Source organism: Protopterus annectens, chromosome 12.part0 (assembly GCF_019279795.1).
Source record: "Protopterus annectens isolate FY-2018-M chromosome 12.part0, PAN1.0, whole genome shotgun sequence".
NCBI lineage: Eukaryota > Metazoa > Chordata > Ceratodontiformes > Protopteridae > Protopterus > Protopterus annectens.
The window spans coordinates 423,757,436-423,769,787 of NC_056746.1; the positions used below are offsets into that span (position 1 = coordinate 423,757,436).

A 12,352-nucleotide genomic window follows, 5' to 3' on the forward strand; every position below is an offset into this window, starting at 1 on the left:
CCTTGACTGCCTCCACCCTTTTCCTCAGCTTTGGGAGTCTACCCAAATGTGATGACTTGCAACAATGAAAACACGAACATAGTACAGTTGTGTACATATAGATATTGGTGTATTCACTGTATAGCAGTCTTGCCCCACTCCCCTTTTTTTCTTTACCTTTCTTGTTCTTTCCTTACAAGGGACATACTGGTGTTCCACTGGTGGGCTTCTGCCACCGGAGCCTGGCCTCCTATCTTGGGGGCTCCTGACCGGTTAGGGCAATAAAAACTGATGTAATGGCGTCTGCTGCCTTCATACCACTGATGACCTGATGTCGGTCTTCAAGCGACGGCAACCGATGCAGAAATACTAAGTCTCTGGTATTCAGGCTAGCCAAGGGCTACCCTGGCAGGGATAACCCCAAATGTGATGACTGCATCACTGAAACATCTACATTTATGGCAAGTGTACAGAACTGTACTTTCTTCCCTGTCTGTGTTTTCTAGTCTCCTTTTGTGATTTTTTTTTTTCTTTCAGATTCTCAGTTTCTTTTGTGCTGACATCCAGCCAGTGCATTTAGCCAGTTATTAAAAAAATTACCCAAACAGACAAGTTCTGGCAAACTTAAGGGAACTAGTATGAATGTGATAAGATTACAGCAGTTTGAAAAATTTGTGAGGCGAAGCATAAAACTCCTGTTGTGAAAGTAATTTTTATTCTAGAGGACCTTTAGCTTGTCCTACTTGCCCGTGGGGGATTTAAGTTGTGTTCTGGGGAAACTGTTTCTCTTTGAACCAGCTGGCTCTAGTGATAACCCAGTAATGATGTATTTGTTGCATGTCAGCAAGTCAAATGGCATTGGATAATTTCTCGTAAAACTAATGTTTTTGGTGGGACTGGCACATCTCAGAATACCAGGGCTGTAGAACAGGCTCGTGTTCATCCCTGTCCATATTTTGGATCTATGTATGGGAAATAGTATTACACGAGGCAGCATTGGGCTAAATTTTCTAGAGGCCACTCCTAAATGCTTTGCCCCATGCACGTGTCCCTAAACTTCTGTTTCATGATTAGTTATTTTCATTAGGGTAATATGTAGTTGACCATGGGATGGGTAAGGCATCTCCCTTACCAAATGTGATGGCTACTTTTGAATGTAAAAAGGGAAATTGGCTAGGCCTAAAAATTGTCTGCAAGGACAGCTAACCTAATACTCTCCTGTGAACCTACAAATTTGTCTTGGGCAAAATGCATCTTCTGGTATACTTGTGCCAAAGAAGCTTCAGGCCTTATTTTCTTCAATCCCCTTGGTTATTTTATTTAAAGCTGTATTTTTCTGGCTAATACTTTAATGCCCAAAGTAGCCTCAATCAAATGTTGAATGAATCTGTCCATCCCCATTGTTGGAAAGATTCAGAAAGAAAGCGGATAATACCAGATTTCAGGAAAGGTAAACATTTTCTCCAGCATTAAAGGTTGCAAGGCGACCTTATCCAAATGGATATCTGTTTGTCAGATCGTTGCTGTCAGAGCACACTGTCTGCAGTTTTTCCCCAGCACTCACCTCTTGCAGTTTCTTTTTCTTGCATGGTCAACTTTGTGCACATTTGCCAAATATTACTTGGAGATCTTGTCCAGAGTTCTGGACTCCTCAGTCTTCTTACTGAAACTTGTGTTAGGCTACCCTTGGTCTACTGGGAATTCTGTCCATCAGTTTGTCATGACTGGGCCAGACTAAGTGTGCAGGCTGTGTAATTACCAGAACATTGGATTTAACTGGTGCCTGTCTGGACACTAGCAACCCACCCACCTAACACTATCCAAATGTTCATATCCAGAGTGATTTGTAGGGACCAAAAAACAAGCCAAATGGCTCCAAAACGTGGAAACAGAAGTTTGGGGGGGGGGGAGCGAGCCACCAAGGCCAATTTAGTGTGAAACACAAGTTTATGTAACATTAAATACTGTTAAAGTAAAACCAACTCATCAAGGAGCTGATACCCTCCAGGGTAACACAGATGCTGCTGTTTCAGATAAGGTAAGAGCACAACTTAACACCCTTATCTCCATAGTAAACTCATCCATGAGGTTTATCTCGTATGCGGCCGAAGGCTCGAGTAGAGCTGCAGCTTCAGCGATTGCTCTTCGAAGACAATCCTGGATGCGGCTGTGTTTCTTTGCGGAAGCCTTCAAGTCTTCCTTTGCCAACGCCCCCTTTGATGGTGCCACACTCTTCAGGCCCAAGGTGAAGGAGACTCTCTGACTCGGTGTGAGCAAGAGGGAAAGACCCTGTCTGCTGTTGGGTCTGTTTTTTCGCTCCAACTAGACCGTACCCCAAAGGGTAACGAGGCGGGAAAATGTGGTTCCGTAAGACTCTGGGATCTTTCCAAGCCACACAGAGTGATGTCCCCTCCAGCGGCAGAGTGGGGGGTAGAAATGGAAGACACCGCCCCGGCGGCCGAGGGGGTCCGCATAACCAAGGCGACAGGGAATACCGTCCCTGGGAAGCCTTTCCAGCACTCCTGAATGGAGGCCCGGCTGTCCTGCTCTGGAGGCAGTCTGGGGTCGCTTGGCTTTATACCCACAGGCCTGGCTAAATATTACTTTGGATTCTTGGGTAAAAAGCATTATAACCAGAGGATACAAAATCCCCTTCATATCAACTCCACCTCAGCAAAGAAGGTTTCCAGATGTGCCACCCCATCTGGGAAGCCCAGCAGCAATAGAAATTTCAAAGCTGCTCAAAAACTGGTCATCCAACCAGTCCCAGCGGACCAGAGAGGATCCGGAACTTACTCTAGGTTCTTTTTAGTTCCAAAAAAGACAGGGGACTGGAGACCGATTTTAGATCTCAGCAATCTCTTCACCTTCGTGAAGAAGGAAAAGTTCCGGATGGTCACGCTTCAATCGATCCTTCCATTTTTACAGAAGGATGATTGGATGTGCTCGATAGATCTCAAAGACGCGTACTACCACATCAAGATGGCCAAGACCGTCCAGAGATCACCTGCGCTTCCGGCTGGGAGCCAGTCATTTTCAGTTTTGAGCTCTGCCCTTTGGACTCGCCTCAGCCCCCAGGGTATTCACCAAATGCATGGCAGTAGTTGTGTCTCACTTGAGACGACAAGGATTCCAGGTGTTTCCCTATCTGGACGACTGGCTCCTCACCGCTACCACCGAGCGTCGCCTCATACAAGTCAGTGACTACACAGTCTGCCTTTGTTCCCACCTAGGGATTTCGATAAACTTCGAAAAGTTTTGCTTATCGCCCTCACAGCATATTTCATTCATCGGAGCAGACCTAGATACACGATTAACACTGCTAAAGCTCCCTCCAAGAAGGGCATCAACTCTCAAACAGGTTCTTCTACTACAGAGCAAGAAAGCCCTGGCCAAACTGGTGTTGAAAGTTTTGGGACTAATGGTAACGTCCCTGATCGCAGTTCCTATGGGAAGATTACACATGAGGATCCTCCAATGGCTGCTTTTCGTGCAGTGGTCATTCCAGCACTTACCCCTAGCGCACGAGATTCTGATAACAGACTCTTGCAGATGAGATCTCTCATGGTGGGTGTACAGTCAGGATCTCACTATAGGTCGTCCATTTGTTCTACCCAGTCCGGCCACGATAACCACGGACGCTTCTCTGATAGGGTGGGGGGGTCTATTTCAGGGAAGAACAGTCCAAGGAGAATGGTCCCAACATGGAGTACAGCCTGTACATAAATGTTCTGGAGCTGGGGGCGGTGTTCCTGGCGTTGCAACACTTCCAAGCCCTCTTACCTCTAGGAACGGTAGCAATTCAGACGGACAACATGTCTGTGGTCTGGTACATAAACAAGCAAGGGGGAACCAGGTCTTACCCGTTATGCAGAGAGGCCATGAGAATTTGGCAATGGGCAGAGTCCATGGGTCATTTTCTGATAGCAACGCACATCCCGGGGTCATCCAGCATCATTGCGCAGGTTGAGCAGAGCCGTCCTGTTACCTCACGAGTGGTTCCTCAATCCACAGATGGCGGAAAAGATCTTCCGCAGATGGGGCCAGCCTTGCTGCGATCTATTTGCTTCCCCGTTGAATGCAAAATGCAGAAGCTACTTTGCCCTTCTACCCCCTCCGGGGGATGTCCCCAGGGACGCACTGATACACGATTGGCCCCTCTGTCTCCTATATGCATTCCCACCTACTCCCTTGATTCCCAGATTTCTACAGAAAGTCAGGAACCTGGAAAGGACAATAATACTCATAGCCCCATTCTGGCCTCGGCAGCTATGGTTCCCCTTTCTTCGAGCCCATCAGACAGAGGAACCGTGGATTCTGGACCCAGTACCAGATCTACTGACCCATTCGTTGGGAGTTCTCACCCGTCTCTTCAGTCCTTCAAACTAGCAGCTTGGCTGCTCCACTTCCCTGCCTAGCCAGTTCTGATCTACTTTCTCCGGCAGTTCAACACATTCTGGTTGCTTCTCATAAGGCTTCCACTTCAAAACTCTACAGGAGTAAATGGAAATGTTTTGTATACTGGGTGTCTAGCAAACACTTAGACCCCTTGGTAGCTCCTCTACATAAAGTATTGGAATTTTTATCTATCCTCTCACGAAGGAGCCTCTACTTCCACACTAAGAGTACAGTTGGCGGCCATATCGAACTTCCATATTGGTGAGGAAGGTTCTCCCATTATGTCTCTCAGACTTTGTAAGGCTTTTATGAAAGGAACCTTCCATCTTCGGCCGCCCATCAGGAAGCCTTTCTTTCCATGGAGCTTAAATTTGTTACTGTCAACTCCTGTTGCCACCCTTCGAACCTGCTTCGTCCTGCCTCCTAAAGTTCTTATCGTGGAAGACACTTTTCCTCATGGCTGTTACTTCAGCTCGAAGAGTTTCAGAGCTGCAAGCATTGTCGGTCAGACCACCTTACTTGATTTTCCATCCAGATAGTCTCTTTATGTACAAATCCATCTTTCCTTCCAAAGTTATGTTCCGTCACAAATATTAACCAATCCATAGAACTCCTTACCTTCTTCAAGAACCATACTAACAAGTTGGAGTATATGCTGCACAAGTTGGATGTTCACAGGCAGTTAAGATTTTATTTGGATAGAACTAAAAGTTACAGGAAGACAGATCAGCTCTTTGTCTTATTTGCAGACAATAAAAAGGGCATGGCAATTACAAAACGTACATTATCTAAATGGCTTGCTGATTGTATAGCCTTTGTATACTCTAAGTCAAATCAGTTCTTACCTACCAAACCTAAGGCCCATTCTACCAGATCCGTTTCCACTTCCTTGGCTCATGCAGCTCGCTTGCCTTTGGACATGATTTGTGCAGCAGCCACGTGGTAGAGTTGACAAAGCCTCCAAAGACGGGACATCTTTTGGTTCCACTGTGCTTAGGAACGTTCTTCCTTGAGTCACTCGGGGTGACTGAGCTAGGGACGCTACCCGTGTGTAAGAACAAACTGCGAGATTGAACACTCGCATAAAGAAGTTATGTCCTTACCATAACGTTCCATGTGGAGTGTTCATCTCGCCTTTGTTCTTGCATTCCCTCCCTCCCCCCACGTGTTTTGGAAGAACGGGTAGGACTAGATTCTGATTGAAATGTCTTAACCCCTTTTGGGGTATATGGTCCTGTGTCTCATGGGGTATATGCTACTACCCTTAGTTATTTACTATGGTGAGAGTGTCTCTGGATGCCTGAGAGTGTGTGTAGTTCTTGCACCTGAGGTATTGGGTTATCGGTCTGGTTTGTTTGCAAACTAGATCTGAGTAATGGCAGGGAGGATTATGGGATATAGTCTGGTCTCTAGCTTCTCTGAGATGCAGAGCTTTGCGATGCTGCCGACTCTGAGCCGAGGATCGGCTCCGAACCAGTGTGCAAGAACATAGGCGAGATGAACACTCCACATGGAACGTTATGGTAAGGACATAACTTTTTTTCTCGCAAATACTGCCTTCGTGGCATGCTTTTTTTATATTACTGTTTTATATGATTTTACGGACACTGGTGGCTTGGCTGTAGGCTTCACTGGTTCTTTCTGATGCTTACTTGCTCTGGGATTTGTACTGGTCATTTTTATTTTGGAATTTCACAGGGGAGGTATGGACTTACGGGATAGTGGAGGAGCTTAAATTAGCAGGTGCATTCTTGCTGGTTAGAAAAGGTATAGAAGTGACCAGTCCAATTCTCGTGTCTGTATGGATGCCACGTAATTCAACTACACGACTTGTTTTTCACTATTTTCTCTTTCCTCCATAGTCTTCAGTGTTTTTATAATTCTGCTTTTTTTCCCCCCTTAGTGTTTCTGGCAAGCTTTTGCGGCTTGAGGTGCTGGTTCTGAAAAAATTCCAACTTGGAAGTTTGATGCTGAACTGTCGTCTTGCCAGGCCATCTCTGAGAAGAAGAGTTTACAGTTCGGACTAATTGACTGGATGCATCAGAACTGACGGTAACGAATAAATTTCAGCAAGTTTAAACGTCATTGTGTAAAAAAAACACCTGATGGATATCCAGAGGCTTACACCTGTAGTGTTTTCTCACTCAGTCACTCAGCTGTCTGCTGATAGGGTTAAAAATTAATTTCATATGTAGGCAAATGGTACCCAGCAATTTGACTTTAGTGGAAAATAAGACTCCCCAGAGGTCTTTAGAAAGGCATCTTCAGAGCCCACCTACATCTGGAAGGTCTCTTCCTTGAAATGTCCACCCTGGAGTGCAGTCTGTGTATTAGGAACAAGTTGTTCCTTAACAGTACTTGAAACGTAATTTCTTGCAGACCATTTTTTATACTGGAAAGTCGCACTTTGTAAAAATGGTTAGAGTAGGCAGTGAGTGTGTAAAATTGCTGACTAACAAATGCTGCTTGTACCTGGGCCTGGGAGTCACTGTGCATGGGGTGCTTTTGAACATGGACTAGTTCTGTTTAATTCCAGAGTGCATTAGTTGGCACTGAGGTGCTATTCTGCTTTGCATTGTAACCGGTAGAACACCAATGTAGTGTTGTACATTGTGTGGGTGGAGTGGCATTTCCAAGTTGTGTGTGTAACACAGGATACCAACTTCTACTATATTCCAGCACAAGTACATGCAGAAACAAATGAAACACAAACCATATTACTCTCCTCCAAGTATATGCAGGGGGGGGCAAGCCCCGGGCACCCCCCCATGTGGGGGGGCTGTGACTCCCACATCCCCTGCTACTTAAATGTATCAACTCCAAGATTACACTTGGTGAAGTGCAATTTTGGAGTTTATGTATTTAAGTAGCAGGGGGTGTGGGGGGTGCAGGGAGGCTTTCCCCCCCTGCATATAGTTGAAGGGTAATATGTTTCTGTATGTACTTGTGCTGGAATATATTAAGTGTTGGTATCCTGTGTGTGTTCAGGATTTTGAGCGCTCCCATAAATATATACACCTGCAGATATATATTTTGTAGACAAAAATCTATAGATGTTTGTACATAATTTTACCTAAGTATTGCTGTAAATATCCACGCGAGTGTGAGCACAGACCCCAGCAGCTTCTTTAACGTGTGGTAGATGTACAGTTCTGTTTTAGTTGCAGCTGATCATGTCCTCTTCTATTAGCTGTTAACTCCATTTGACTTTTTGGGCCACTTTACACAGTGAGGTATGTCAAGGCGCTCTTGATGGGTAGGCTCCTTTGTCTCAAGGTGAAATATTCTTAGTGGCTCACATTGGCAACACTACATCAGTGACTGGGAAGTGTTTATTCTGTCTCAGACCACTGGGAACTGTTCAAATTGCGAGACCTTACCGGTGTGTGTGATTAGCTTTTCCTGCAGTCCACTGTGCCTTACTGTGGATTAGGGGTGTTTTTTCAATCCCATGGCAGTGTTAGTATCTGCAAGTCCAACCCACACTGGTAGCCCAGCCTTTTACTGGATAGCCATTGCTAATTTCAGTCTTACAGCTGTCTCTGCCTAATAGAGCACGTCTTGACTGTTCATAGTGTTATACTGCTGCAGTCATCGCACTTGGGTTATCCTGCCGTCAGGCGGTCCCGCAGTCGGCCGAATCCTAAAGTCTTGGTCCGGCGTCTGTTGTCGTCGCTTCTTCCCTGACGTCAGTACGACAGGGAGATGAGGCAGCCAACACCATTTTCTTCAGTCTTTCTTGCCGCGCGGTGCCCGAAGCAGAAGCAGTTCGCAAGTGCCAGTCGGCTAGCTCCTGAGATTTTCGAATCTAATTTCAGCCTGAAGTCTTCACTAAAGCTAAGTACCCCATTGGGGAAATTTTTCTTGCCTCAGACCGATGTCAAAGTTAATAATTGCATTTCTTGTGGGAAGCAAATACCTCATAAGGATTTTCATTCTTATTGTATTCCTTGCCTAGGCCCAGACCACAATGTCTCTGGTTGTCAAGTTTTGTGGTAGGTACAACAAATGTACAATCAAGCGTCGGGCAGATTTCGCCTGACATTATTTTGACAGAAAATTTAACTATAGCATGTCGTCGGAGCAACCGACATCAGCAATGATTAAGAAATGCAAGGATAAGGACAGACAACCAAGACCAGACACAGAGGCCTCAGCAAGGCCTGCCGATGGTTCTCCAGTATTCAGCGAGGCGCCTACGCAGCACCTGACTACCGCTGATTTAGAAATTCTGACGGCCTCCCAGACCAAATCAGCTGTGCCTCAAGAGCCGGTTCCCTCTCACCCCTCGGATGCCAACCCTGACTGTGATCCGGAGATTTTGGACAGGCCTTTGGTTTCTGAAGGGGTCTTCAAACCGACAACTATCTCTAAGTCTTATGCTAAACTTAAAGCCCCCTTAAAAGTTAGGAAACTGGGTCCACAGACCCCCCCCCCCACAGGCCCCTATGCCTAAAAAACAGATGCTTAAGATGGCTGAGGATTTAATTACCCTTATCAGGGGTTCCCAACCCCCTCCTGACAAAAGGCCTAGACTGGAGGAAGATTATCCTTCCTCTGACCAAGCATCCATTTCCTCAGCTAACTCTGAGGACCAGGATTATTCCTTCCCTCCTTATGAAGACTCAGATGCTGAAGAGTCCATTCCCTCTGTCCCCGAAGACTACTCTTTTGGGGAAACTCTACACACCATGAGGGAACACTTCCACTGGGAAGTCCAAGATTATTCTGACTCTAAGAAAAGACTCCATGAGTTTCTTTTTCTTCCACAGCATAGACCCCTTGCAATTCCTCCAGTTTTAGACATTTTGGATGATGTTTACACTGAATCTAGTCTAAACCCAGATTCCTTACCTCCTGCACCAGCTAAACCAGACAGATACTACCGGGTTCCTGATTCTCATAAGGTTCTATATAAAAGCCCTGTTGCAGACCCCAAAACCATTTCCCAGGGTCCCAAAAGGGGGTTAAGGCCTCTACTGCTAAGAATCCACTACCTTCTGAAAGAGATTCCAGAGCATTAGAAAGATGGGGGAAGAAAGTGTATACGTCTGCCACTTTGGCCATGAGGGCCTTAAACTGCCAATTCCACATGCTAAAATACCAGCAGTACTTGATTACACAGTTAAAGCAGAAAATGATCCCTCAGACAGATCAACCTGATTTCAAAGAGATGCAGGATTTGCTCCATGCAGCAGAACAGGTGGGAAAGCATACCTTACAGTGTGGTTTTGATTCATTGGAAGCCTCATGTAGAGCAGCTGTCACAGGATTTGTAATACGTAGACATGCTTGGCTAAAAGAGCAAGCCTTACCAGAACATGTCAAAGCAAAGTTATTGGATGCTCCATTGCAGAAAGATGTGTTATTTGGTGTCAAAGCAGAGGAAGTTTTAAAGAAAATGGAAGAAAAGGCAAAATCTATGCAGACAGTTAAAGATTTTTTACAGGTACAACCTCCTCGTTTCAGCAGAAACTGGCCATCAAAAAACTGGTCCTTTCCTGCATCAGATAGACCCCAAAGGGGTAGGTACCGACGCCCAAGGGGCAGAGGCCAGCCACAAGGTTCTTTCAGGCCTAGACAATGGCATACAACTCAGAGGTGGAGACAAAAGATCTCAACCCTTCAGGAAACCAACACAATGACTTCCCTCTTCGCCTGCCAAGCAAAATTGCCCTGGCAGCACCTTTGGGAGGAAAACTGGCTCTATTTACACAATTGGCGCATCATAACAAAGGACAAATGGGTTCTGGAGATCATTACCCGAGGATACAGATTTCATTTTCACACTACCACGGATGAGAGGCATTCCAAGTCTGCCTCCAAACCAATGGGCAGAGGCAGAAACGCAAATTTCAGCTCTCATGGATATGAAAGCAATTCAAAAGGTACCTACAAAGGAGCAAGGTCAAGGTTTTTACTCAAGACTATTCCTAGTTCCAAGAAAGGACAAAGCCTGGAGACCCATTTTAGACCTCTCAATTCTAAACATACCTGGAGGTACCCAGATTCAAAATGCTCACACTACAGCAGCTTCTTCCCATGCTGGGCAAGGAGTCTTTGCTGGTAACGTTGGACCTCAGAGGCATACCTGCATGTCCCTATCAGACAAGATTGCAGAAGATACCTCATATTTTTGGCAGGTACAACGCTTTATCAATTCTCTGCATTGCCCTTTGGCTTATCTACTGCGCCCAGAGTATTTATGAAATGCCTGGCATCAGTAATTGCATACTGCAGACAACGAGGAGTACAAATTTATCCATATCTGGACGACTGCCTGATCCAAGCGGACAGCAAGGCCATTCTATTACAGCATCTGGCATTTGTAGCAAAGCTGCTAAGTTGCCTAGGGTACACAGTAAACAAAAAGAAGTCAAAGCTAATACCCTCACAAGACATAATATTCCTGGGTGCCAGCTTAAATACAACGGTCCAGATGGCTTATCTCACGCCAGACAAAAACTGACTCAATACTTCAAAAAGATGGCAACTTTTACCCAGCTCACTGCAAGGAAAATCCTGCAGGCATTGTGGTTCATGGCATCCTGCATTCAACTAATTCCACATGTAAAGCTGCATATGAGGAAATTACAATGGTACCTGAAAAGTGTATGGACTCAACACAGGCACAGCCTCGAAACAAGTATACCTCTCATTCCCTGCCTTCAAAAAGAGTTCCTATGGTGGGCTCAAGCATGTCAAATAAACAAGGGTCTTCCTTTTGTCTTGCCTCCAGCAAACCAAACAATGACAACAGATTCTTCAGACTACGCCTGGGGAGCACACATGGCAGGACAGTGCATACAGGGCAAATGGTCTGCAAAACAAATGCATCTACACATCAACCAAAAGGAGATGCTAGCTGTGCAAAATGCACCAACAGCCTTCAAGGACCTCTTGCATCCAGGACAACTACTAATAAGGACAGACAACACCACAGTTATGTGGTACATAAACATGGAGGAACACACTCCTACCCTTTATGCAGACAGGCAATGACCTTGTGGAACACAGCATTGACTTTAGTACAACTGCAAGCACAATTCCTGCCAGGAAAGGAAAACATATTGGCAGACTAATTGAGCAGAAATTTGGCAGATCCTCACGAGTGGAGACTACACCCACAAGTATTTTCAATGATAATTCAAAGGTGGGGACGCCCAGACATGGATCTATTTGCCTCCCCCAACAATTGCCAACTACAGAAATTTTGCACAAGGACTTATCATTCCTTAGCCTGGAAAGTGGACGCCCTATCATTCAGTTGGACAGCATTGACAGTCTATGCCTTCCCATCACTACCTCTCTTGACCAAGGTATTACTGAAAGTCAGATCGGAGAGACCACAAATGATCCTCATTGCTCCGGACTGGCCAAGTCAGCACTGGTACCCATTACTAAGGACCTTGACTCACAGCCCTCCATAGATCTTACCTCAATTCCCACTTCTGTTGACTCAGCAAAACTCTCAGATCCTTCACAGTCAGCTCAGGACTTTAAATTTAGCTGCATGGAGAATACCTTGAACCATCAATCAACACTTCTCTCAAAGGACGTCCGGAATGTCTTTTTGGAGGCCAGGAGGCCCAGCACCAGAGAAACTTACGGAAAAGATTTTGTGCATGGAACCAGGCTAAAGGCCAAAATCCTTGGATACCAAACATTCCTCAAATACTGCAATACTTGACTGAGATGCTACACAAAGGCCTTTCTTTCTCATCCATTAAGATCCATGCTTCAGCCATTTCAGCTCAATACAATACGGATCCTCCCATATTCTCACACCCTTTAAGGCAGTTTCTCAGAGGGGCTAAGAATATAAGACCCCCCAGAACACCCCCAACGCCAGCTTGGGACCTCAACTTCGTTTTAGAAAAATTAACACTGCCTCCTTTCGAACCAGCCTTCTCAGCAGAACTACAGTACTTGTCCTGGAAAACAGCTCTGTTGCTGGCTATCACCTCAGCACGCA

At 45.6% G+C, this 12,352-nt stretch overlaps 1 protein-coding gene across 2 annotated transcripts in view; it reads left to right on the plus strand.

Moving 5' to 3' along the window:
• Positions 1–12,352, plus strand: part of UBE2I (ubiquitin conjugating enzyme E2 I) — a 1,019,527-nt gene that overhangs the window by 163,361 nt on the left and 843,814 nt on the right. For both annotated transcript variants that reach the window (XM_044089535.1, XM_044089536.1), the window contains exon 2: positions 6,281–6,429. The gene's annotated coding sequence lies outside the window, so the exon portion shown is untranslated. The remainder of the gene's footprint in view (positions 1–6,280; positions 6,430–12,352) is intronic.